Here is a 25,349-nt window from a genome sequence, read left to right as displayed (position 1 = left end):
AATTTTAAGAGTGTACGATATTTTTTTTCTTTTCTATAATTAAAGACTCCTAAATACTATTAAAATCTTGGCTTGGTCAGCTTAGTAATTTCTCTTTTTTGTTTTTTTTTAGCATATGTGCTATCTCCTTGAGCCGCCTGACTCTTCACATTCGATCCCTGTCATTTATTTTGACCTCGTTCCACTAAGAGAAGCGTGTACCTTTTTCTTCCCATATGTGATTAGCTGACTTTTAAACCTCTCCCCGTGTCACGGCTTTACGGTGTTCTTATAAACTTACCTTTAGGAGGAAACCGGGCTTCACCTATAGTGACAATTTTCGACAGGGGGGGGATCAACAAAAACGGTCTTCTCGTGGCGACGAGCGGTTCTACACATGCACCAGATGACGTCATGACCTGATTTACTTTAAATAGTTGAAAAACTGAACAAATTTCATGTACGTCGCATTAGGTCAGTCGGTTAGCGGGTTGGTTCATTATCTAAACGTTTTGGGTTCGAATCGTGGTGTGAAATGTCTTTCTTTTTTTTTTTTTCGATTTTTTTAAATTTAAATATTGAACCAGTGTTATTTAAGCCATTTTTCACGTAACGTTCGTTTTTCTGTTTTTTTTTTTTTTTTACTTCGCTTATCCCTTCCCGACCACACACCCCAAAACACCCGGTTACCCACCGATTTTTTAAATTTTAATATCGAAACAATGTGTTCGTTTTTTCTGTTTTCATCGTTCGTTTGCCTTACGTTAGTTTTTTTTGTGCTTTTTTTATTGTTTGATCGCCGCGTAGCGGGGAAAATAGAAACTGGCTTCCGCAACTTGACGTTGTCGCACCTGTGGTCGAAATGGTTAAGTCGCAGGGTTTCTTTTCAATTTCCTTTCCACCTCCGCGTCAAACGTTCGGGTTCAAGCCTATCTTTATAATAAAACTATTTTTTTTCTTTTACACTTCCAAACAACTGGCCAACGTTTTTGTTAATAGGGTTGTTTTAATCTACCCCCTACCAATACACACCTTCAAACACCCGGGCAACGCCGGGTACCCCCGCTTGTATAATATAAAGCTAAATGTCTGTGTGTGTGTGTGTGTGTGTGTGTGTGTGTGTGTGTCTGGTCACGAATAGGCTCCTATATAATTGACTATTTTAAAAAACTGATTACATATAATGATAAAAGATGTATCGAAACACAGGAATGGATATGTTTGATCTGGCAGAACAGTGGTTCATTAAAATTGTGGGGTCTGCGTTCGCGCCTGGTCCACAAAGTATGGAAATAAAAATAAAAAAAAACGTTTACAAGTGTTTTTGATATAGATGTACATAAGAATACTTTGATAAGTATGTTTCAGCTTTAATAGGGATGGTATAATAAAATTGTGGGGTCTGCGTTCGCGCCTGGCCCCCAAAGAATGGAAATAGGCACAAACTCTAATAAAGACTTTTCATATCTATCTGTGTAAGTATACTTTGATAATTATGTTTCTGTTTGAAGAAATATGGTATGATAAAATTATGGGGTGTTCGTTCGCACCTGACCTCCATAGAATGGAAATATATCACAAAGTTTAACAAGGCTTTTTTTAATATAGATCACAGAATATTGTGATAAGTGTTTCAGTGTGAACAGGTATGGTATAATAAATTATGGGGTTTATCTATTTCATTTTTACTTTCATCATATTTTGCTTTGGTTTTTATACCCCCAAATTCAACCCAAATTTACAACCCTTCCTTTTCATAAGCTATCATACTTTCATAAATTAGAGTCCATTTTGTGTAGGCTGTTTTTGAACCCAGTCAACGACGGGTATTTTGCTAGTATATATATATATATATATATATATATATATATATATATATATATATATATATATATATATATACACATATGAGCAAACAGTTAATAAAATATGTTAAAAACACTTTGAAATGAGTTAAAAACATATTTAATTTGAAAAGGAAACACTAGATAAGTGGATAGTCCTTAATCCGCGGAGTTTCGAAGAAATACCTTCCTTCTCATCAGAGGGTAGGAATCAGCAAAATGCGGGATCGGATTTTGCATGCAAAAGTATTTGATAAAACAACAAGTAAGTCAAAGATGTTAGTTGAAAACAAAAAAAGTAAAGCAGAGTGAATATGGTGAAGAAAAAGGTGATTACACACGAATGGATAGTCTGGTGGAAGATAAAAAATCCAGTGACAGTAAAATCCAAATGTAAAACTTCAAGAAAGTTAAAAGAATTTCCATTTGTACAAGTAAATTCCAAGGAAATCCCGTAATTGGAAGAAGATTGTCCATAATAATCCAAAGGCAGGAATCCATGGAATAATTCGCAAAAATATGTACAAGGAAAAAAGAAAAGATTCCAATAATATTAATAAAAGAAAAATAAGATGTGCTTTTCACTCTACTTCCGAGACATAAATAAGTATATTTCACACGTGTGTGTGTGTATATATTTCACATCAAACGAATTTTACAAGCGAGGCATTTATAGTTAGAATAAATTATCGAGAGCAAGGTTCGTTATTGATATGTATAAAAGTTAAAAAAAAAGAAGCTTTTTATTTATAAGATGTAATGTTGGTAATCATTTAAACCAACGCATTTCAGGTGAAAACATTATTATGTATTTACATGTCAATTTTTTCATGGCAGAGTGCTCGCCTGAACTCCAATCTTTGGTTTCCCCTTGCCAAACTTTCACAAAACACCTGACTAGCTACAACCACTATAAACGATTTCCTTCACTCTCTATCTATGACCAAATCTAAACATAAATTCCCTGAACGAAGCCTCTTTCCTAGAACTGCCCGCTAGTGGAACACTGTTTCACTGGCCTGCTTCCCGGGTGAATACAACATAGTAGCCTTCAAATCCAATGTAAACAAGTTCTTATTGATCCGTCCCCATATATCAGTGGTTCTCAACCACGGTGCCGCGGCACAATTATATGCTGCGAAATGATTACAGGTGTGCCGCGAGGAGATTAGAACAAGAAGTTATTTAATTTCATTTTGTTTAACAAAACCATTTAATTTCTTCGTAAAAATGCTGACGTCACCCAGTTCCAACCTAAGCGAAAAAGCCATCAAAATCTGCAATTGTCATCTTCGTACGAAGAAGAGTTAAGAGTCTGTCTCTCTTACATTCGCCCACATATTGCAGCAGTAGTTAAAAAACACCAGGCACAATTACCCCATTAATAGTCATCATTATTCTATGCTATATAGATATTTAATACATGATATGTTGGTTTATGTGAATAAAAATTCTCCATATATAAGCATGTTTTTATTATTTTACTGCTAAACATGCTTTATGAGTAGAAAATATTAACTTTCTGTGATAGATGAACAAAATTCATATAGTGTGCCGCGAGGTACAAAAGGTTGGGAACCACTGCCTTAAATAACCAAATTCTATCCAATTTACACCATTAATGATTACTACACTACCACCTTACATTCATTAACCCTTATCCTCGAGTGGCCTTCGGCCCTTGATAAGTGGTAACTCCCAAATAAAAATAAAACATGTCAAGTAGAAATTAGTATAAATTCCAAAAACTGTAAAAAAAAAAAATAATTCAGTAGAAATATAATTACGAGTAAAAATAGAATTTTCGCGTTTTATCGTATATTTTAATGTGAACGAGTTGTGCGACCAATTCTGTATGACAAACTAACTTATCTCCATTGACTTAAAGGGACTTAAATTAAGGGTTCGCCATTTTTAGACAGAACGTAATTGTGGATTGTTTCTTGTTAAAAATACACCTAGCACATCCACTGGATTATTTTTCGTAACATTTGGAATTTATAGGAATTTCGACATAACGCGTAAGTACGTAATAATGTTTTCACTTGAAATGCGTTGGTTTAAATTATGACCAATCTACAGAAGCAGAAGCACCGAAATTTTAAATCGACAAAAAACTTTTACAACGATCTGATGATGATGATGATGATGATAATAATAATAATTTGAAATTACGCGCAGTTATTTGTTTCGTCAAGATTATAAAACCGCAATAAATCTGCGAAATTTATTCCAGTTGCGCAAAGGTTAGACATTTATTACACATTTTTTCCAAAATAAATAATAATAAGAAGAAACGACATGAGTTGTCCCCCTTTTCTTTTTATAAACCTCCGACGTTTCTTTATATTCCTTTGTCGCTTTGTCCTTCACGAAATTCCAACATTTCTACTACGTACACCGAGTGACCCTTTCAAATTGTGACAATTCTATTTCCGTGACGCTGCCACATATGGAGGACATTCGATATAGTTTTCACGACATCTTGAACAGATCTGCTCTTGAAATCGTTCCTTCACTATTTAAGTGTTCCGCGTTAACGAGCTCTAAACATACCCGCCTTTTCCCCCTATCTTTTTAATATGACAAATATATTTTTGTCCCTTTTATAGACATTTAGCAAACATAATCGTGTAATAACTTTAACGAGGGTTTTACACAAGAGAATTTGACAAACCACACATACACCGTTCTTTGTTGTTTTTAGAGGCGGTGAACTTTAAATTAAAATAAATCGCAGGAAAATATGTTTATTAAAACTTATTAGAAAATGTAATTTTCGGCATTAGAATATAATTGCGAATTACTTAGGACTTCCACCCAAGTCATCGCTATTGGAACGAGATCACGCTACTCTACTGAGTTAAATAAAGGAGTCCGTTTAAAATTCCCTGCAGATTTCCAAGTTCGACAGAAAGATCCCCGAGTTCAACAAGATACACCTGAATAAAGTAGAAGGTTTCATCGACCGAAACGTTATGAAAGATGAGAACAGTAGTCAGAATAAATTTACTAACGTGACCCGCGGAAATTCCAAAGGGGACTCATTCATATGTAATATATTGATGTTGGCATTCTGTAAATGTTCAGCGTAAATGGAGACGCCCTTATATTATTGTAGCTATTTACTATGCCTCCCCACGGGACAGAGTTAGACACCAGGGTCGTTTTTTAACGTGGAGAAAAGGTACAAAAATAAAAATTGTCTCAGTCGTGAAGGATTTCTCCTCCACCGAAAGAGAACAAGAAATAGAAGTGCAGCATCTGAAGAACAGATACTACACTTTGATCTTGTCCCGAAGGCCAAAAAACTGCAAAAGTATTTATCTAATCTAGCAGGGACGTACGCTTAAATATGATATTTTAATTCGTGCAGATTTCGTATATATTATTATAGAGTTAATGTTCTCGCGATTTTTATATATTATAAAGTTGCGATTAAAAGAAAATGTGTGTATATATATATATATATATGTATATATATATATATATATATATGTATATATATATATATACAATTTGAGGTTGCTATTTTTCAAAAGTAGGTTAAGGAGTGAAATATAACGAGGTTAATACAAGAGTGCTCAATACGAAAGTAGAACAAGTTGCATTTTAAATTTGTCTTTAAATAAGCAGTAATTTGTTGCTACACGGTTATGAGCATGTTTCGGTCTTCTAGTGTTTAGTAACTAGAGACGTCTTCATGCAGCAACGATTATTTTCGAAAGCGGAATTCTTAATGGAAAACGAAAATCAACATTCAGCAAAAAAAAGCTTTTTTTGTAAACGAATCATGGGTTATGCTTTGCTGAAAACAGGCTAGTCACTAGTAAGGGTGCTGGGGGTAAACGTTTCATCTGGGCTGATGTTACCCGCCTGATAGGCAGGGACCCGAACCTTGGATTAACCACTAAGGAGGCTGTCCTATCAGCAGGTGCAAAGTACCAGGGCTGCTGTATTGCCATTTGGTGAATGGATTCTGGACCATACAGTAGTTTCTGGTAGGGCCTCTCGATGCCATACTTGTGGGTAATTGTTACGGCTGTACCTGTTCATGTGCCACAAAAAAATTCTTGTCTTTTTCTCTCTTATTTTCCCTCTCTGTCCTGCTCCAACCAAGTCTACCGACCTGCTCCACAAACCCCAAAACCTCAATCATGACAAATCTCCAAAAAAGAAACACGAATAAACCTAGAACCCCATCCACCAACGTAGACCCCTACTTCCAGGTCTCCTTCTCCAACATCAGGGGTCTACGTTCCAACCTTTCAGAGGTTGAAACACAATTACAGGAGACGAAACCGGACATATTTTTTCTAAGTGAAACTGGCACAGGGCCAACCACTTCTCTAGACGAATTCAAAATTAAAGGATACTCCAACTTAACATCTAAATCTGACCACCAAGATCGCTATGGGCATGGAATATGTGCCTGCATTAAAGATGGCTTTCCATGTGGCAGGGGCATCTTCAGAGAAGACCCTAATTTACCTTATATATGCATACACCACTGCATTTATATTTGCCCTCTATCGCCCCCACAACAGTGGGGTTACTATCTTTAAGAGCATATCTGAGAAAATTGACCACATCCTGTCTGCTCATCCTTCGGCTAACATTCACATTTGCGGTGACTTCAATGTCCATAATGTGGAATGGCTGACCCACTCAAATAAAACCGATGACGAGGGGAGGTTTTGTTATGATTTTGCCATTGCCTATGACCTCACTCAGATTGTTCACGAACCCACCCGTGTGCCCGATACACCCGGTCAATATGCAAGCCTTCTAGACCTTTTCCTCATAACTTCCCCTGAGCTGTGTTCATGTTCCGTTCTATCTCCTCTGGGATTTTCTGACCACTCTGTTGTAGCAGTTAAGATAAAAATGAAATGTAATAAGTCTTCAGACGTTTATCTCCACCGTACTGTATATCGATAATCTATGGCGGACTGGGATAGCTTCCGTACATTCATATCTGATCTACCTCTGCATTCCATGTTTAAAAAGGATGTGTCCTCTATAGTATCAGACCTGACCGAATAGTTAATTGTCGGCATAGACCGATTCATACCATCCAAAAATTCCAACAAAAACCTAACAGCCAGCCATGGTTCTCCCCAGAATGTGCTGCTGCCATCGCGCACAGATATCACTTTTTCCATAGCTACCAACGTAATAGATGTACTGAGACTAAAGCTGCTTTCAGGACTGCCAGCAACCACTGTAAAAGAGTAATAAAACATGTAAGAGAGCTATATGCTCAGTCTGTTAAATCAAAAGTAGCTGAGCAGCGGCTTGGTTCCCACCAGTTCTGGCAAATAGCAAACAGGATCTTGAACAGAAGTGTGCGGTCTATCCCAACTATCATCAATGGACCTGAGGTCATCTCGTCAGCATCAGACAAGGCCAGACTATTTGTAAAGAACTTTGCAGCTAATTCTACCCTATTCGACAATGACCATCAACTCCCTGTATTTCCTCCTATAACAGACAACACGCTAGGTAACATACAACTATCTGTGCATAAGGTTGCCAAGCTAATCAAGAACCTTGATTCCAGTAAAGCAACTGGCCCTGATGGCATTCCAATTATAGTGCTGAAAAAGCTCCAACCAGAACTTGCCCTCATACTTACAAAACTGTTTAAGCGTTGCTTTAAGCAGAAGTGTTTTCCAGCACCCCGGAAAACCTCATCAGTATGCCCTGTATTTAAGAATTCAGGTGAAAAGTCATCTACCTCTCAGTACAGACCAATAAGTCTCCCGTGTGTCATGAGTAAGTTGTTGGAATCCATATTAAATAAAGAAGTAGTCAACCACCTCAACAGAAAAAAAACCTTCTTAGTGACATGCAATATGGTTTCCGTTCTGCAAGATCTACAGCAGATGTGCTGACGGTTATATCACATAGGATTAGTGAATCTCTTGACAAAGGTTTCCTTTTCAGGGCAATTGCTCTTGACATATCAAAGGCCTTCAATAAGGTATGGCATAAGGGCCTACTTCACAAGATTTCCAGCTACGGTATTACTGGAAATGTTTTCTCAATCATTAAATCATTTCTCTTTGATAAGTTCATAAGAGTAGTGGTTGAGGGGCAGAAATCAGGGGCCCACAGTATTAATGCTGGAGTCCCCCAGGGGTCCATCCTGGGCCCAACTCTCTTCCTGATCTACATCAATGACCTCCCAAAACACATACTTAAATCATTCGTTGACATCTATGCTGATGACACGACCATCTATGGCAACACATCAAAGGTCGTAAATGACAAAGTTCTCTCAAATCCTCTTTCCGCTGATCCTGAGCGCGTGGTACAATGGGGAAAGAGGTGGCTGGTCACTTTTAATGCATCCAAAACCAAGCTTCTATCTTTACATCATCAACGCTCCACATCTGGCATCAATTGAAATGGATGGCTCTCCTCTTGGGGAGGCTCCATGTTTTGACAAGCTTCTGGGCTTGACCTTTACTCCTGATCTGAAATGAAACACGTACATCAAATCTGTTGCCAGGGACGCTGGGAAAATGGTGGGATCCTTCTACGGCTCCAGAAGATATCTCACTATCTGTATAAAAGCCAAGTACGTGGCTGCTGGCACATCTGGGCAGGAGCGGCTAAAAACAGCCTATCCTGCCTTGACAGAGTACAAAATAGAATTCGTGGTTTAGTGGGGAATGCCCTTTTCTCTTCCCTGCAACCTCTCTCCCACAGAAGAGACGTTGCGAGCCTGTCTTTGTTTTATCGTTATTTCTATGGCAGGTGCTCGTCTGAGCTCCAATCCATCGTCCCCCTCTCGCCAATCTTTCACGAGAAACACCCGTCTGTCTGAAACTACTGTCAATAATTTTCCCCACTCTTTATCTGTGTCTAAATCCAAACGTAGATTCCATGAGCAAAGCTTCTTTCTTAGAACTGCAAGCCAGTGGAACTCTGCCGTTTGCCTGCTTCCCACCTGACTACAACTTGGACGTCTTCAAGTCCAACATAAACAAACTCCTGACAAACCGCCCCCTTAAGTAAGACACTCTATCAAAACCCCTAATACTAATGATTACTACAATACTATCTCATTGATTACTGTACACGCAATAACCCTTATCCCTGAGTGGCATTCGGGCCTTGATAAGTGGTGACCCCCATGTAAAAAAAGGCTTCATTGGGTGCGAATTTGTTAGTTTATTTACCTATTTGTTTATTTACTTATTTACCCGTGTCTTTATTCATTCATTTTCCTGTTGGTGTTAGGGAATAGAGTTTGTAGGATTTGGGGGTTGACGACTTAGGTCCTAAAGCCACAGCTATGTAGATGTTATCTTAAACAAGCATGAGGTTCGCCTGTCTGTTGCCCGCCGTCCGTCTGAGACTTTCAAGGGTTAGTGTGTTTTAAATTCCTTTTTATTATTTGTTTAATTTAGTATTCCTATTTATTTCTGCGAAAAGGTTAGGGTTTACCCGGATATGTTGACCATTACTTGGGCTTCTAATGAACAGTGAAGGAGAGGGAAGGGGGTGGGAGGCGTAAGAAAGAAAGGAAAGAAAGGAGTAGGGGGAGATGGAATGGGGAAGAAGGAAAAAGGGGAAGACGAAGGAAAAGAGAAGAAAAAGAGAAGGGGAAAGAGAGGTGGCATCATTTGTTTGATAGTGGTAGATTTTTTCTCTCACTTAACCAAAATCGGTTTTTATTAGACTAATATTTCTTACGATTTCGTTTGTTCATTTAATGTTGGGTTATTAATTGGTGTATTTGTAAATTTGTTATTAAAACTTTTCATAATGATAATAATTGAAAAACTCAGAATGTATGTCATTACTAAACTTAAGATGGTTAAATTCAGCCATTTTTATGGCAGCGATAATGATTTTTTAACTAAAAGGGTGAATAGGAATTCCTCCCATTTATTTGCTACTAATTAGCACTGATATAACTGATAACTAGAGGTTATATCAATTATTTGTAAATAGTAGGACCCACAGATCTTGTGCACGTAGAAGACCATGCATACACACGTATCTATATGCTGATATGTTACATAACCACCCGGGGTAGATGTATACAGGTGCTATCTGGAGTTATTTTAAACGTTTATATCATATGGGGTCGTGCATCATTTATCGTTTAGATTTCGGTCACACTTAGTGATTGTGGTATATAAAAGATGTGTCAAGATTGAGGTTAACGATTTTTGATGGAAATATTTATAACCATTGGGTTTAGGGAGACAAAGGGTTAATGTTTGCAGTGTATGTTTTCAGTTACTAGATAATTGTGTTCTTTATTTTTATTTTATCTATTTATGTATTTTTTATATGTTCAGGCTGTACCAGATGTCATCACATTTTGTTAGTATCAAAATTAATAGATAGGCAGCGAGCAGAGCAGCACGTATACCATTAAGCTGAATATTAGTTTAATATTTATGTTACAGGTGAATATTTTTAACGAGATTTGAGTATTTATAGTATTGTAGAAAAATTGCTTGCAATCTACTTCGAAGGATGAGATGGAAAGCGCTTTTTTTCCTCAACAACTCGGTAAATGAAGGCCACAAGAATCACTATGCTTTTAAAAGCCAGGAATCAGCATCCCATGTGGAACAATTGGATTACTTTGAGACGGATCTTGCAAAGATGGTTGGGAATATTACCTTCCACGAAAGAAAAAATAACTTCCAAAAGGGACTAGACAAAATAGTGAAAAGAATCCAAAACACATTTTTTATAAAGTAAGCAGACCTGAATACCTTAAATTATTGGGGGAAAACATTACTAGACATTATAAGAAGCCAAATTTCGATTTGGTGGGAAAAATAAACTGACAGCAAATCTATCACTGACAAACTTGATATTAGCAATAGGGTCAATAAACTAGTAAAAAAAACAATCATTCATCCTCTTAAAGGACCATAAACAAGACTTCAACAATAAACCATCCATTAGGCTGATCAACGCAACTAGACCAGAAATCGGAAGAATTAGTAAAAACAATCTTAGAAAGAATTAACCTCCAGATCAAAAACACGTATAATCTTAACCAATGGATTAATACGGCTGAGGCCATTAGCTGGTTCTCAAGAATACAAAACAAAGATAGATGTGCCTTCATACAATTTTATATTGCAAGGTATTACCCATCTTTCACAAAAGAGTTGTTCAATGACGCAGTGAAATTTGCCTCTCTCCTCACCGATATCTCCAAACAGGAAATCGACATTATAAATAAATGCAGAAACACGGTACTAATTAATAGGACTAAGCAATGGATTAAGGATCAAGTGGGACCTTTGATGTTCCGATGGAATCTTGACTCTGCAGAAATTACAGACTTATTGGGACTATACATCCTATATAACCTTACTAAGGGCATTGAGGTTAACGCGATCGGCTTTTACAGAGATGATGGCCTTCTTTTCGTAGAAAATACTGACGGCCCTAAATGTGAAAGGATCAAAAAATTATCATAAGAGAATTCAGGAGAATTAACCTTAAAATTATCACGAACATTAAAATAGTCCACTTCCTAGATGTCACACTCAACCTCAACAAAGGAACTTATGAACCCTATAAGAAAGAGAACAGTAACCCTTATATGTCCACCCCCTCTCTAATCGTCCTAAAGTTATAATTAAACATATCCCCAGATCTATTAGTAGAAGAATTAGTTCAAACTTCTCATCCAAAGGAGCCTCAAATAATTAGATTTATTTATGGACCGTTCTTTTATGTCGCTTCAGCCGGTTAAAATAGTTTTTAAGTGGACAAAAAGGGGTCAAAATTGAAAAAAAAATCGTTACACATTTTGTATATTCATCTTAGTTTATCTTAATTAGTTCATATACGTGCCACGTTGATAACGTCACCAGCTTTGAGTGCTACAGTTTTCCTTTGGGTTTCGATTCTAGCTTATGGCACCCAAATACTTTTTTTTTTTGAAATCACAACTCTATAAGAATATATACGAGATCTGGACAAATTAAAATATCATATTTAAGCGTATTTTACGACCGGGCAAAGCCCCCCCTCCGCCCGCTAGTAATCAAATAAATCAAACACAAAATTCAGTTTTTAAAATCCATTAAAATATTTTGATTATTGTCTCTCGTTTTCTTACCTTTTAACATAAACGTAAAATCTTTTTTTTCAACCGACTTACCTCCAAAATACAAAAATACTTCGCCCAAATGAAAAACCCTAAAAAATTCTCTAAAACTGCTTTCTTAAAATACCACTAATAGAGTTTATGCGCATTTTAATGCGCTTCTATTAGTTAAAATATACAATAACTTTAAATATTTAAATCTAGAATCCAGCTACCTGTTCCAGTGCCCACTGACATCGGCTACCAGTTTCTGCTTCAAGGGCCCAAGAATCTCAACCTCGCGAGAAGCCCGTTTTCGCGGTAACTGATTCTAAATCCATTGCTGTACATTTTACCTTTTTCTTGGTAAACAATAATAAAAAAAAACGATATCGTATCATCTTAAACCGAACATTTATGTTTGCCAACCTTTGCTATTGCTGATGTCTCTTTGCCTTGTGTCTACTTTATTAGTTGTATAATCGGTTGGCACCCCCGCCCCCGTTTAGACCCTTCCGCAACAGTGCATTCTATGCATGACTAAGTTGAAAAAAAATAATTAGAAAACTAAAAACGGGAAATGAAAAGCATTAATTTAAATTAAACATTATTCAAGCAAACAAAGTGAAAACGTTCTACACCGCCGTCGTTTCTTTTTGTTGTTTCTTTTGATATAAAAAATATATATATCATTTACGTTAAACTGATAGCTGGGCGTTAGTGGGTACTGGAACAGGTAGACGGACATCACTAGACTAGATCGTATAACCGGACGTCAGTGGGAACTGGAACGTGAAGCTGAACGTCAGTGGGAATAGGAGGAGGTAGACGGACGTCAATGAGAACAGGAGCAGGTAGGCGGACGTCAATAGACAGTAGATCGGGTAGCTGGATGTCAGTGGGCACTGGAATGTGGAGATGGGACTCAGTGGGAACCGAAATAATAAGCTGGACGTAAGTGGGATCAGGAGCACGTAGACGGACATCAATAGCCACTAGATCGGGTAGCTGGACGTCAGTGGGCACTGGAAAGTGGAGCAGGACCTCAGTAAGCACAGGAGCAGGTGGACAAACGTAAATGGATACCAGAGAGGTTTGGTGGACATCATGGACACCGGGACGTGGAGCTGGTCGTCAGTGAATATAGGAACAGGTAGAAGGACATCTATGGACACTAGATCGGGTAGCGGGACGTCAGTGGGCAGTGGAACGTAGAGCTGGATGTCAGTGGGCACGGAAGCAGGTGGACGGATGTCAATGAGCACTATACCGAGTAGCTAGAAGTCAGTAGGCACTGGAATGTGGAGCTGGACGTCAATAAGCACAGGAGCAGGTAGACAGACGTCAATGGACACTAGATCGGGTAGCTGAACGTTAGTGGGCACTGGAAAGTGGAGCACGACATCAGTAAGCACAGCAGCAGGTAGACGAACGTTAATGGGTACCAGATCGGTTTGCTGGACGTCAGTGGGCACCGGATTGTGGAGCTGGGCGTCAGTGGGCACCTGAATATTAAGCTGGACGTAAGAGGGCACGGGAATAGAGGGATGGACGTCAATGGACACTAGATCGAATAGCTGAATGTCAGTGGGCACCGGAACGTGGAGCTGGACGTCAGTGAACATAGAAGCAGGTAGACGGACGTCAGTGGGAAGTGGAACGTAGAGCTGGAGGTCAGTGGGAACCGGAAGGTAGAGCCTGACGACAGTGGGTACAAGAGCAGGTAGACAGACGTCAATGAGCAATAAATCGGGTAGGTGGACGTTAGTGGGTACCGGAACCTAAAGGTGGACGTCAGTGGGCAAGAAACTGGTAGGCGGACGTCAATGGACACTAGATTAGGTAGCTGGATGTCAGTGGGCACTGGAACTCAAGGACCCAAGAATCTCAACCTAGCAAAACGCCCGTTCTCGCTGCAGCTGATTCCGAATTCATTGCCGTACATTTTACCTTTTTTTGTAAACAATAAAACACGATATCTTATCGTCTTAAACTAAACATCTATGTTTGTCAGCCTTCCTTGATAATTGCTGTCGCTTGCCCCACCTTGTGTCTACCTTATTAGTACATTCAATCCTTTCACTCCCACAAATCTATAGTTGATCATGGGTTTCTTTCAACAACCTAGTAACTCTCGCTTCTTCTAGTTCTCAAATTTCACGAGCGATTTTTTTGACAAAAGGGGAAGAATTGCTGTTTTCTGGGTTGGAATCAATCCATTTAATACTAAATGTTGGCTAGTTTTTGACCATGAAGTGATGTTTATTTATTTAAGGTCCTTATATCAAATGGCTATGTCTAGAGCGATTTCCATAAAGGTCCATACTACTAACACCATTCCGGATGAAAAATGAATAAAATAATCTTTGCCAATTCCTGTAAGTGGCGGCCATTAAACGGTAAGGATCATTTGTTGTTCTTTGTTATATCATAGATAAAACAAAACCAACAACAAAACAAAAAGAAAACAAACTAAAAAAAAAAACAAACAAACAAAACAAACAAAAAAGACCAAACAAAAGATAAAGCAACAACTAAACCAGAAACCAAGAAAACAAAGAAACCAAGTTGAAGTTGTTTATCGGGTGGAACAAAGAAACCGGAAATATAATTCATAATAATTGTTCTCCCTCGAAGTGGTCTAGGAAATGGAGAAATGGGAACACATCTGGTTCGATAGATGCGGCATTCCGATTTGATGGGAAGATTAAAAACATGGAAGAGTTATAGAAAGCGGAAAGAATTAAAAATATGGGGATGACAACACTTGGGAGAAGTTATCGCACGACGTGGGGCAACATTTGCCGGAAGAGAAATAGGTTCTGTTGCAGAGACGCGGGAGGGGGGGATAATTTATGAATCTTGATAAAAGACATTTTCAAAAAGGAATTAATGACATGGGAGGGGACATGTTTTAAGGAAAAGGGGAGAGAGAGAGCGAGAGAGAAAGAGAGAAGGAGAGAGAGAGAAGGAGAGAGAAAGAAAAAGGGTGGGAGGGAGGGAAGAAAAAAGAAATGAAAGAAATCTAAAGAAGATGGAAAGAGAAGAATAGGTAAGAAATAATGGAAACGGGATTCGCAAAAGAAAAAAAAAAAAAAAAGAAAAAAAAAATGAAAAAAATAGAAAAGAAAAAATAGAAAATAGAGGGAGAGAGAGAAAGAGAGAGAGAGAGAGAGAAAGAGAGAGAGAGAGAGAGAGAAAGAGAGAGAGAAGCGGCAAAGTCACTGTGCGAGAGAAAATACTATGTAGGCATTACATTTTTTTAATTGTTTTCGAGTTAAAATCTGTTGAGAAATACACATTTTGTGTTGAGAAATACACATTTTGTGTTGAGAAATACACATTTTGTGTTGAGAAATACACACTTCAAATATGTAAACATTAGATAACATTATTCCATTTGGCCCAAATAGACGACCATTTTGTATAACTTATTTTTTATTTAATGTTTACATAATAAAAGTGCGTATTTCTCAATACAAATTGCGTATTTCTTAATAGATTTTAACTCGAAATGATTTTTCAGAAAATAGTAGTATAGTTATGACACGAATAAAGGCGGCTTTTTCGAGCCATCGCACACCCGGCTTGGTGACTGCATATGGTTTCTGTTCCTAACCCAGCGTCAGCGACTCTATAACAAGTTATCGAATATGGTCTAAATCGAAAGTCATTTTTAATAACTTGTTAATCTTTACCTAATTTTTACATATTACAAGTGTGTATTTCTCAATAGATTTGAACTCGAAATGATCCCTGAATATGCAATAATATAAATCTCACCTGTCTGTTTAAATGTATGTATGTATGTATGTATGTATGTCAGCCTGAAACTTTTGACATATGAGACAGATTTTCACAAGATCAGTATCATTTTGAAGCTCAACTCTTCGGACGACAAATATCCAAACATTGACCCAAAACATTAATTCCTTTATCTTCAACTGGGCACTTTTCTACAGGAAGGGGTCGCTTTTTTCGCTGATATTTTCAAAAGTCATCGCCTCTTTTCGATTGTCTAGCCTTAATTTAAACCTACGCCACTTCCGGTCTGGCGATGGGTACAATAGCAAAGACATCAGGGTTTTTTTTTTGCGTTTTTTTCCTCATTCACGATATGGGTTCGAGCCTGCCTGTCTACTACCACTTTTTTTTTTTTTTTAACTTAACACACACCTCCAAACACCCGGGCAACACAGAGCACATAGGCTGGTATTTAATAAAAGCAAAAAATCCTACACAGAATTTATTTTGCAATAATTTCACGCCGTGATTTAGTGGTTTTGCCAGAAAATCGATAGAATGTACAAGAAAGGAAGGAAGTCTCTTAAACTAGAAAGAGGAAAAGCAATGGAAGAAAGAATGAGAGTTCAGTACTCCCATTATTCTCCTCATCTTGAGGCTAATAATGATGTCATCTTGTTAATACTTATTTTCGAGTGGTTGTAGTGTCCCAATAGTTTAAAAAAATATAACTAAAACATAGACGCATCTGGTAGAACAACACATAGCTTCTCTATATCTCACAGATGGTTACGTTTCCAACCCGCTTCCCAGACCAGCAAGAACAACAACCTCTAGATCTGTTTCTGACAACAGTTCCCGATGATTGTGTTACGAATGCACACAGTCCATTTAGGAACGCTGATCATGCAGTGATAATGGTTAAAATCGCCCTAAACTCTAAGGTCAAAACTGGAGATCCATTGCTCAAAACAACGAGATATTATAAAAAGGCTGACTGGGAAGCCATCAGGGATCTCATCAGAGACGCCCCATAGCCTGAACAGTGCGCAAATGAGACCACTGAAACGGCAATTGAAGCACATGTTCTCACGCGGAAATTTTATAGCAAGCCCCACTCTCCCCAATGGTTTACTTCTACTTGTGCAGCTGCCATTGCGCAAAGGCAGCATGCGTACCGCTGATTTAATCGACATAAGTCTAGTTCAAACAGACAGAAGTATATAGAAGCTAGAAGTTACTGTAAGAAAGAAATAGCGACAGCTAAGAGAGAATTTACTGAAACAACTAAAAACAGCATCGAAGCACAGAAATTAGGAACCCGTGACTTCTGAAAAATCTACAACAGTGTAGTAAATAATGAGCAATCAACAATTCCCCCACTATCTAATAATCATGAGGTTGTTTGCTAAGTGACCGAGAAGGCTAACATGCTTGCCAGTCTGTTTGCTCCAACTCCACACTGGACCCTACTAACCACCCCTCCCTGACTTTCCTTTGCAGAAAGACGCCACACTAGACGATCTGAAAATCTCCCCTTCTCAGGTGCATGCTATCATAAAAAATCTTTACACTTCAAAAGCATGTGGACCTAATCTCATCCCGGCTGTACCATTAAAAAAGTGCTCAGCCGAAGTAGCTCCAGTTCTCTCCAAACTTTACAACAAATGCCTTAATGAATCTTGCTTTCCGGACTGCTGGAAAACTGCTTTTGTGGTACCAGTTTTCAAGAATTCTGGCGAAAGAACTGACACAATAAATTACCGCCCCATTAGCCTCCTCCCAGTTTCGCCAAAATATTTGAGTCCATAATTAACCAAGCTCTAGTCCATCACCTTACAGATACTAAACTTCTGACCGACCAACAATATGGATTTAGGTAAGCTCGTTCCACAGCAGATATCCTAACTGTAATCTCTGAACGTATATACTATTCACTGGACAAAGCAGGGGAGGGTAGAGCGGTAGCTCTAGATATATCTAAGGCTTTTGACAGGGTACGGCATGAAGGTCTTCCCAGGAAAATCAGATCATACGGTATTACTGGAAGAATACTTAACAATCAAATCCTTCTTAGATAAGAGAAAGATCCAGGTTGTCCTCGACGGTCTTACATCTAAACAATATAATATAAATGCGGGAGTACCTCAAGGGCCTATCCTTGGACCTCTGTTATTCCTAATATTCATAAATGACCTCCCTGATAAAATTGTCTGTGATATGGGTATATACGCTGATGACACCACACACTATAACAGACACGACAGGAAAACAAATGAACACATATCTAATGAAATTGGCGAAACGCTAGAGGATCACCTCCAATATGTAGTAGAATGGGGACAAAAATGGATGGTCACATTAAATGCCGCGGAGACTAAACTTGTTTCCTTCAATAATTACAAGAAACCTTCTCTACCACCAATAGCAATGGCCAAAGACTCTTTATCTGAAAGTACATCTTTTAAACTCCTCGACCTTACGTTCACAGGAAACATGAGTTGGAACAATTACATTGAGAACGTTGCCAGGATCGCTGCGAAGAAGGTAGGTTCTCTCTACCGTGTTAGAAAGCTACTAACGCCCGAAAGTATCCTGTACTTCTATAAGGCCACCATTCGCCAATGTATGGAGTATTGTTGTCATATTTGGGCTGGTTCATCTGCTACTTATCTCTCACTCCCGCACAGGGTTCAAAAGAGAGTTGTCAACCTGATAGATCCTGAACTGTTACCTAGACTTCAGCCTCTGTCTCATCGACAAAATGTTGCATTCCTCTGCCTGTTCTACAAGTCTTTTAATGGTGAATGCTCTGACGAACTATACAAGCACTTGTACCCTTTCGACGTGAACATCCCGACACACCCGACAAGCAGCTAAATCCTACCCCTTCACTGTAGAGATCTCTAGTTGTAAGAAAGCCTTCTACTTCAATAGTTTCTTCCCAAGAACTGTTAGACTTTGGAACTTCCTTCCGGGATTCTGCTTTCCCAACTGTACTGACATGCAGAAGTTCAAGTGTAACGTGAACAGACATCTTGCTACTCATCTCTCTTCGATATCCCTGCAACTTATTTACCCCGATAGTAGCCCCCTACTTCAAAGTGGCACTGTGTCTTGTTTGGGGTGAAAATTGAATGAATATATATATATATATATATATATATATATATATATATATATATATATATATATATATATATATATATATAATGGCTGGAATTAACGTTTACAATGAAAAAGTCAAATATCATGGTTCAGTTGCGCTCTAGATAGAAACATTCACGTCGAACTCGCCCCTGTCTTATCAAAGAACCTACTGTTGATTTCATACGCCGGGCTGTTCTGCTTGTGTGGTGATACGTGGGGCGTGCAATAAGTAATGCCCCTGACCCACTTCCCATAGCAGTAGAACAACGAAACTTGGCACAGTTATTAGTCTTTCTCTACATAGGAACCACCCAGAGTTATGCATTTCTCCTATCGTTTGATGCAGCTCTGGAGACCGTTTTTGTAGAACACCCCAGGTTGGTCCTCCAATCACGACGTGACTTAAGAAATGAAGGCTGCATAATCTGGGAAACGCTTTCCTTTCAAAAACAACTTCATGGCTGGGAAGAGGTGAAAGTCAGAGAGTGCAAAGTCAGGAGATTAGGGAGGAGGGGGGGAAGGATTTCATAACCACATGCCCGTGCTTCTGATCTGGCGACATGCGAGTTGTGGACCGGAGCGTTGTCCCGCAGGAGGAGGGTAACTTTGCTGATCTTGCCCCACCTCTTGATTTTAATAGCTTCCCTTAATTTCCTCAAAAGTGAAGCATAATAGGCTCTTGTAATTGCGGTACTCTTTGCCAGAAAATCTGTCATCACTACTCCATCCTGGTCCCAGAAGACTGTGAGCATGACCTTGCCAGCGGAGGGCTGCACCCTTGCCTTCTTTGGAGGTGGTGAGTCCAAGTGCTTCCACTGCATTCACTGGGCTTTGGTCTCTGGATCATAGTGATGGACCCAGATTTCATCCTGTGTAATCAGTCTTTTGAAAAACTTTGACTCATCTTCTTGACACATCTCCAAATTCATCCTCGAGCACTCGACGCGTTCTCGCTTCTGGAATGGTGTGAGCAACGTGGGAATCCATCTGGCGGGCACCTTATGCATATGCAAATGGTTAAGAATGATTTCCACAGACCTTGTAATAATCTTGACATCTTGGGCTATTTGGCGAATAGTAATGCGCCGATCTTCCAAAATGGCAGCCTCAACTTCACGGACAGATGCCTCATCAATGGCAGAGGAGGGGGCGACCAGATCTGGGAGCTGTTTCCACAGACTTCAAGCCATGTTTGAATTCACGATGCTAGCGTTTTACAAGGTCATATGATGGGGCATTATCACCATAAGTTTCTTTCATTTCATCAAAAGTCTCGTGTGATGTGCGCCCTTTCAAATACAAAAACCGGATCACTGCTCGACATTCAACAAGCTCCATTTCACACTTGACTCAGTTCAAACACCTGTAAAACAGAAATCACAATTAGTTCAGAGCTGTAATTTGCTACATAACCCGTAGAGATATAAATCATTGCACATGCACAATTTCAGCTAGATCAAATAACTAAAAGTGGGACAGGGACATTACTTATTGCACGCCCCTCGTAAAATATCTCAAATGCACTCGTGATGTTAAGCCGATCTTGTGATGGTGTTAACTTTGGTCAAAATCAAGCTGTTCTTCCTTTAATCGGATTTTTTCGATTATCGATTTTCGATATTTATCGGAGGCATTCCGATACAAAACCTATCTAATACACACATAAAGTATAGTTGTGCGAAAAAAAATCGGCCCACCTGTTTTGAAGTTTAATGAGAATGAACTCACAATCACAGATATACACAATGTGCTTTTCTTTTTTTTCATATATATATATATATATATATATATATATATATATATATATATATATATATATATATATATATATAAATGTAACTCTTGGTTCATTCGGAATTAATAGTCTAAAAAACCACTGGACGGATGGCTTCCACGTTTTGGTATAATATGCTTACTATATCCATGTGTGTTTTTATATATTTATTTTTAGTTATAACATTATACTTAATTTTTCTATGATAAATAGGTGGTTTTCTTTGCACCGATAGGCCATTTTTTTTTTATTTAGGGACAATTATTTATTACCGCTTCCTGTCACGTGACCAGTGTTTCCAATTTAGCGGTTTTCCTATTAGATCTGGAGATTTCGTTTGCAATCTAGCGGGGAATTCTAGAAAATCTGGAGATATTTCGCACCCACACACCCGCAATTTTAGATTAAAAAATAAAGAAAAGCGCTTGAAAATACTTTAAAACATAAAATAAACCCATTCATGTAAGTAAAAAAAAAGTAGCATTTATTGCCTTTGAAAACAATTATTTATTGATTATTTGTTTTGTTTTTCACCTTTTTTTCGGCTAACCATTCTTAAATCTTGCTATAAAATCGATTTTTCCAAGTACATTTTAGGTGGGAGGGCATTCCAACCTCCGAAGTTTAGTTTAAAATACGATCTAAGCAATCCCGCTTAATTTAGAAGTAATTGTAAAAAGCAAGAAACAACAGCAAAAAAAACAAACAAAAACTTATACCAATGCAGTAGAATTTAATTATCTACCAACCTAAATACTTTTAACATGCTAAAACAAAGTTTGTTTGTTTTTTATTTTTCTAATTTCAAAATATGTAGCACCATTATTGTGATGTTTAATTTGCAGTATATTTCAATTTAACTTTTATTATAAAAAGTTTGAGTTTATGAATTCTTTCTAGAAAAAAAAAACCCCTCTTTGATCGAAAAATGGTGGGTACAGACAAAATGATGCCGACGCTCAAAGTGTATAAACATTTTGACCCCTCCCTTTACTTAAAAATTCACCAAAAATCAGGAAATTAACCAATTTTAATGAAAATTTCAGTATTTATCAAATAATGATCGCAGAATATAATGAACGAATTATTTTTACTTAACTCTTAGTGAAAATGTTTTATTTTGTTTAAAAAAAATACCTTTACTAAAGTTATGGTTTTCAGTAGTAAATAAAAAACGCAAGAATTTATTTTTGCTTTTTTATATAAATAAAGCATCGTAATTTGTAACAATAAAAAATAATTTTTACAGGAACATTACGAAAAAAGTCCCTAAAGTCCGAATTAATGAATTCGATATAACTCGAAGAAAAATGAATTTCTCGCATATTATTCAGGAAATTAAAGATTCAATTAGATTCCTATTTCAGTCACCTAAATTATTTAGGGTGAAATGAGTTCAGGAATTTATAGCCAAACCTAAATATTTTTTGTTTTTGCTTAAAAAATAGCATTAATACAGTAAGTTAGGTAAAATTTGCATAGAATGCTCTGCTTTACGGTTGTTGTAAAAATGGAACGGAAATTTGAATTTCGTTCCCTTTTAAATTCGGTACATTTTTACATTACGTCCAACTCATCGTTCTCATTCGACACCTAAATTTTTATAGCTTTTCGGGTATGCTGGCAAGGTTAGGGGTGTCTATTCCGAAAGCCGTTCTTAACATGGGTAGATTGGTAGGTGTGTCAGAAATTTCGTAAAAAATAGTGAATAATTCCACCCCGCCTTTCCAAGCTTATAACTCCTCGAAAAATGTAATTCAAGCTCTAATATTTTTCAATTAAAGGAGAAAGGACCAAACAAAAAACAAAAACAAAAACAAACAACGTGTTTTTTTTAAAAAAAAAAGGTTTTAAACTTCGGACTTTACAGGTAAATTTCTAAAAAAACACTACTTTTTTGTTTTAAATTTGAATATATTATTTATTGACCTTTTCTCTTCAATTTGTGATATATAACACTTTGGTGAGTAAATTATTTACCTTTTAATAGACATTTAAAAATGGGAGGTGTGAATTATTCGACCCCTGTCTTTCCAAGCTTATAACTACTCGAAAAATGTAATTCAAGCCCTAATTTTTTTTCAATTAAAGGAGCAAGGACCAAGGTTTCATTAAAAAAAAAAACAAAAAAGAAAAAACAAAATAAAAAAATAAAAAAATAAACAACGTGGTTTAAAAAACAAAGGTTTAAACTTCGAACTTTACAGGTAAATTTCTAAAAAACACTACTTTTTTTGTTTTAAATTTGAATATATTATTTATTGACATTTTCTCTTCAATTTGTGATATATAAAACTTTTGTGAGTAAATTAATTATTTACTTTTTAATAGACACTTGAAAATGAGGGGGGGCGGCGTGAATTTAAATTGGAAAGAGCATAAAATTTCACATTGACCCTGAAAATATCGTAAAAATAGAATCAATAGAAAAATTTTGATAGATTTTTAAAGTTTAAAAATTGAAAAATATTGAGTTCGTAAAATTCATTACTGTTTTTAAAAAAATATTTCTATTACTTTTAAAACAACTTTAATAGTTTATTTTGGAAGTATAATCCATAAAGAAAATAAACAATCCACTTTTAAAAGAGAAATTACGAGTTTTTTATATTTTATTCGCAGTTTCCTGATAGGGGTGTCAAATATTCCTCCAAAGATTCTGATACATCTACTAGATTGGAGTGTTTATTCGTTGTAAACGTACCCGACAACCTATAAATGTCGACATTTCCAATGTGAATGGAAAGCTGGACTTATGTAAAAAAATAACAAAAACTGACTTTTTCGTTTAAAAATGGAAATATTTCCCTTTCGTTATTAACTTTTTTTTTTTTTTTTTTTTAAATATTTTGTGTTTTATATACATAAAGTACACTTGTTGAATGTTACTGTTTGAATTATATTCGTTTGGGGGGGCACAATTACAAAATTAAGAAAGATTAAAACAGAGCGAAATTTAAGTTTCCGTTCCATTTTTACAACAACTGTAAAACAGCGCATACTCAGCAAGTTTTATCATAATTTATAAGCATAATGTTGAAACACTAAATCAAAATTTTATTTATTTTTTGCATAATAAATGATGGAAGTATTTTTCTGTTTATTTTCTGAACATCTGTTAAAAAAAAATAATTTGTACATTCTCTTGAAAAAAAGAATCAAACTTTTCTCTACTTTCACATAACTATTTACAGTGTTCATGTAAAGCATTCATCTGTTCTTTTTATAATAAAAGTTCCGTGTTCAAAGAGAAACGTTTACTACCAAATTTCTTTAAAAAAAAGTGCAAGTTTTCCTGAAAAAAAAACTTTCACCTAATAATTTATGGTAAAAAATTAATGTTTTTTTTTGGGGAAAAAATAACAACTTTTATTGATTAAAAAAATTGCAAAAATAATAAAATAAATGAACGAACAAAATGCAATTTTTCTTAAGGAATGTGTTCCATTTTAACAAACTGAGCCACAGCAACGCGTGGCCGGGTACAGCTAGTATATATATATATATATATATATATATATATATATACTAGCAAAAGTAACCATCGTTGACTGGGCTCAAAAACAGTCTAGAGAAAATGGACTCTGATTTATGAAAGTATGATAGGTTATGAAAAGGAAGAGTTGTAAAGAGATAGCTTCGATTTTGGGGGTATCAAAACCAAAGCAAAATAAGATGAAAAATAAAATAGATAAACCCCATGATTTATTATACCATACCTGTTCACACTGAAACACTTATCACAATATTCTATGGATCAATATTAAAAAAGCTTGTTGAACTTTGTAACATATTTCCATTCTATGGAGGTCAGGTGCGAACGAACACCCCATAATTTTATTATACCATATTTCTTCAAACTGAAACATAATTATCCAAGTATACTAACGCAGATAGGTATGAAAAGTCTTTATTAGAGTTTGTGCCTATTTCCATTCTATGGAGGTCAGGCGCGAACGCAGATCGCACAATTTTATTATACCATATCAAAGTATTCTAATGTACATCTATATCAAAAACACTTGTAAACGTTTTTTTTTTAAAATTTTTAAATGTTTTATTTCCATTCTTTGTGGACCAGGCGCGAACGCAGACCCCACAATTTTAATGAACCACCGTTTTGCCAGATCAAAGATACCCATTCCTGTGTCTCGATAAATCTATCATTATATGTAATCAGTTTTTTAAAATAGTCAACCATATAGGAGCCTATTCGTGACCAGACAGACAGACACACACACACACACACATTCAGCTTTATATATATATATATATATATATATATATATATATATATATATATATATATATATATATATATATATCCCATAAACCTCTGGCCTTGATGGAGAGGAGACTAAAACTTACTGCTATGATTTCAAATAATCTGTAATGGGAGACTTGATTCCTAATATTTCTCATATGTTATATTTCCACTCTTTTGGGAATAAGGCATGATTATGAACATCTCCAGTATAAAATAATTCTTAGACACTGTGTAATTTTGTTTCTGTATGAAAACCAAAGAAGAGAGATATAACACATGAGAAATATTTGGAATCAAGTCTACCTCTCTCTCTTTCTCTCTATCTCTCTCTCTTTATATATATATATATATATATATATATATATATATATATATATATATATATATATATATATATATATATATATATATATAGTGGTAGCCAAATTGAATATTGAAATTTTCATATCTTTGGTTCTATGAGACAAAACTAGATGAAAATCTGCAGGCTTTTTGAAGATTATAATACTA

The sequence above is a fragment of the Euprymna scolopes genome, chromosome 28 (genome assembly GCF_053919585.1).
Source record: "Euprymna scolopes isolate OS-2025 chromosome 28, ASM5391958v1, whole genome shotgun sequence".
Lineage (NCBI taxonomy): Eukaryota > Metazoa > Mollusca > Cephalopoda > Sepiida > Sepiolidae > Euprymna > Euprymna scolopes.
This window is presented reverse-complemented; position numbering follows the sequence as displayed.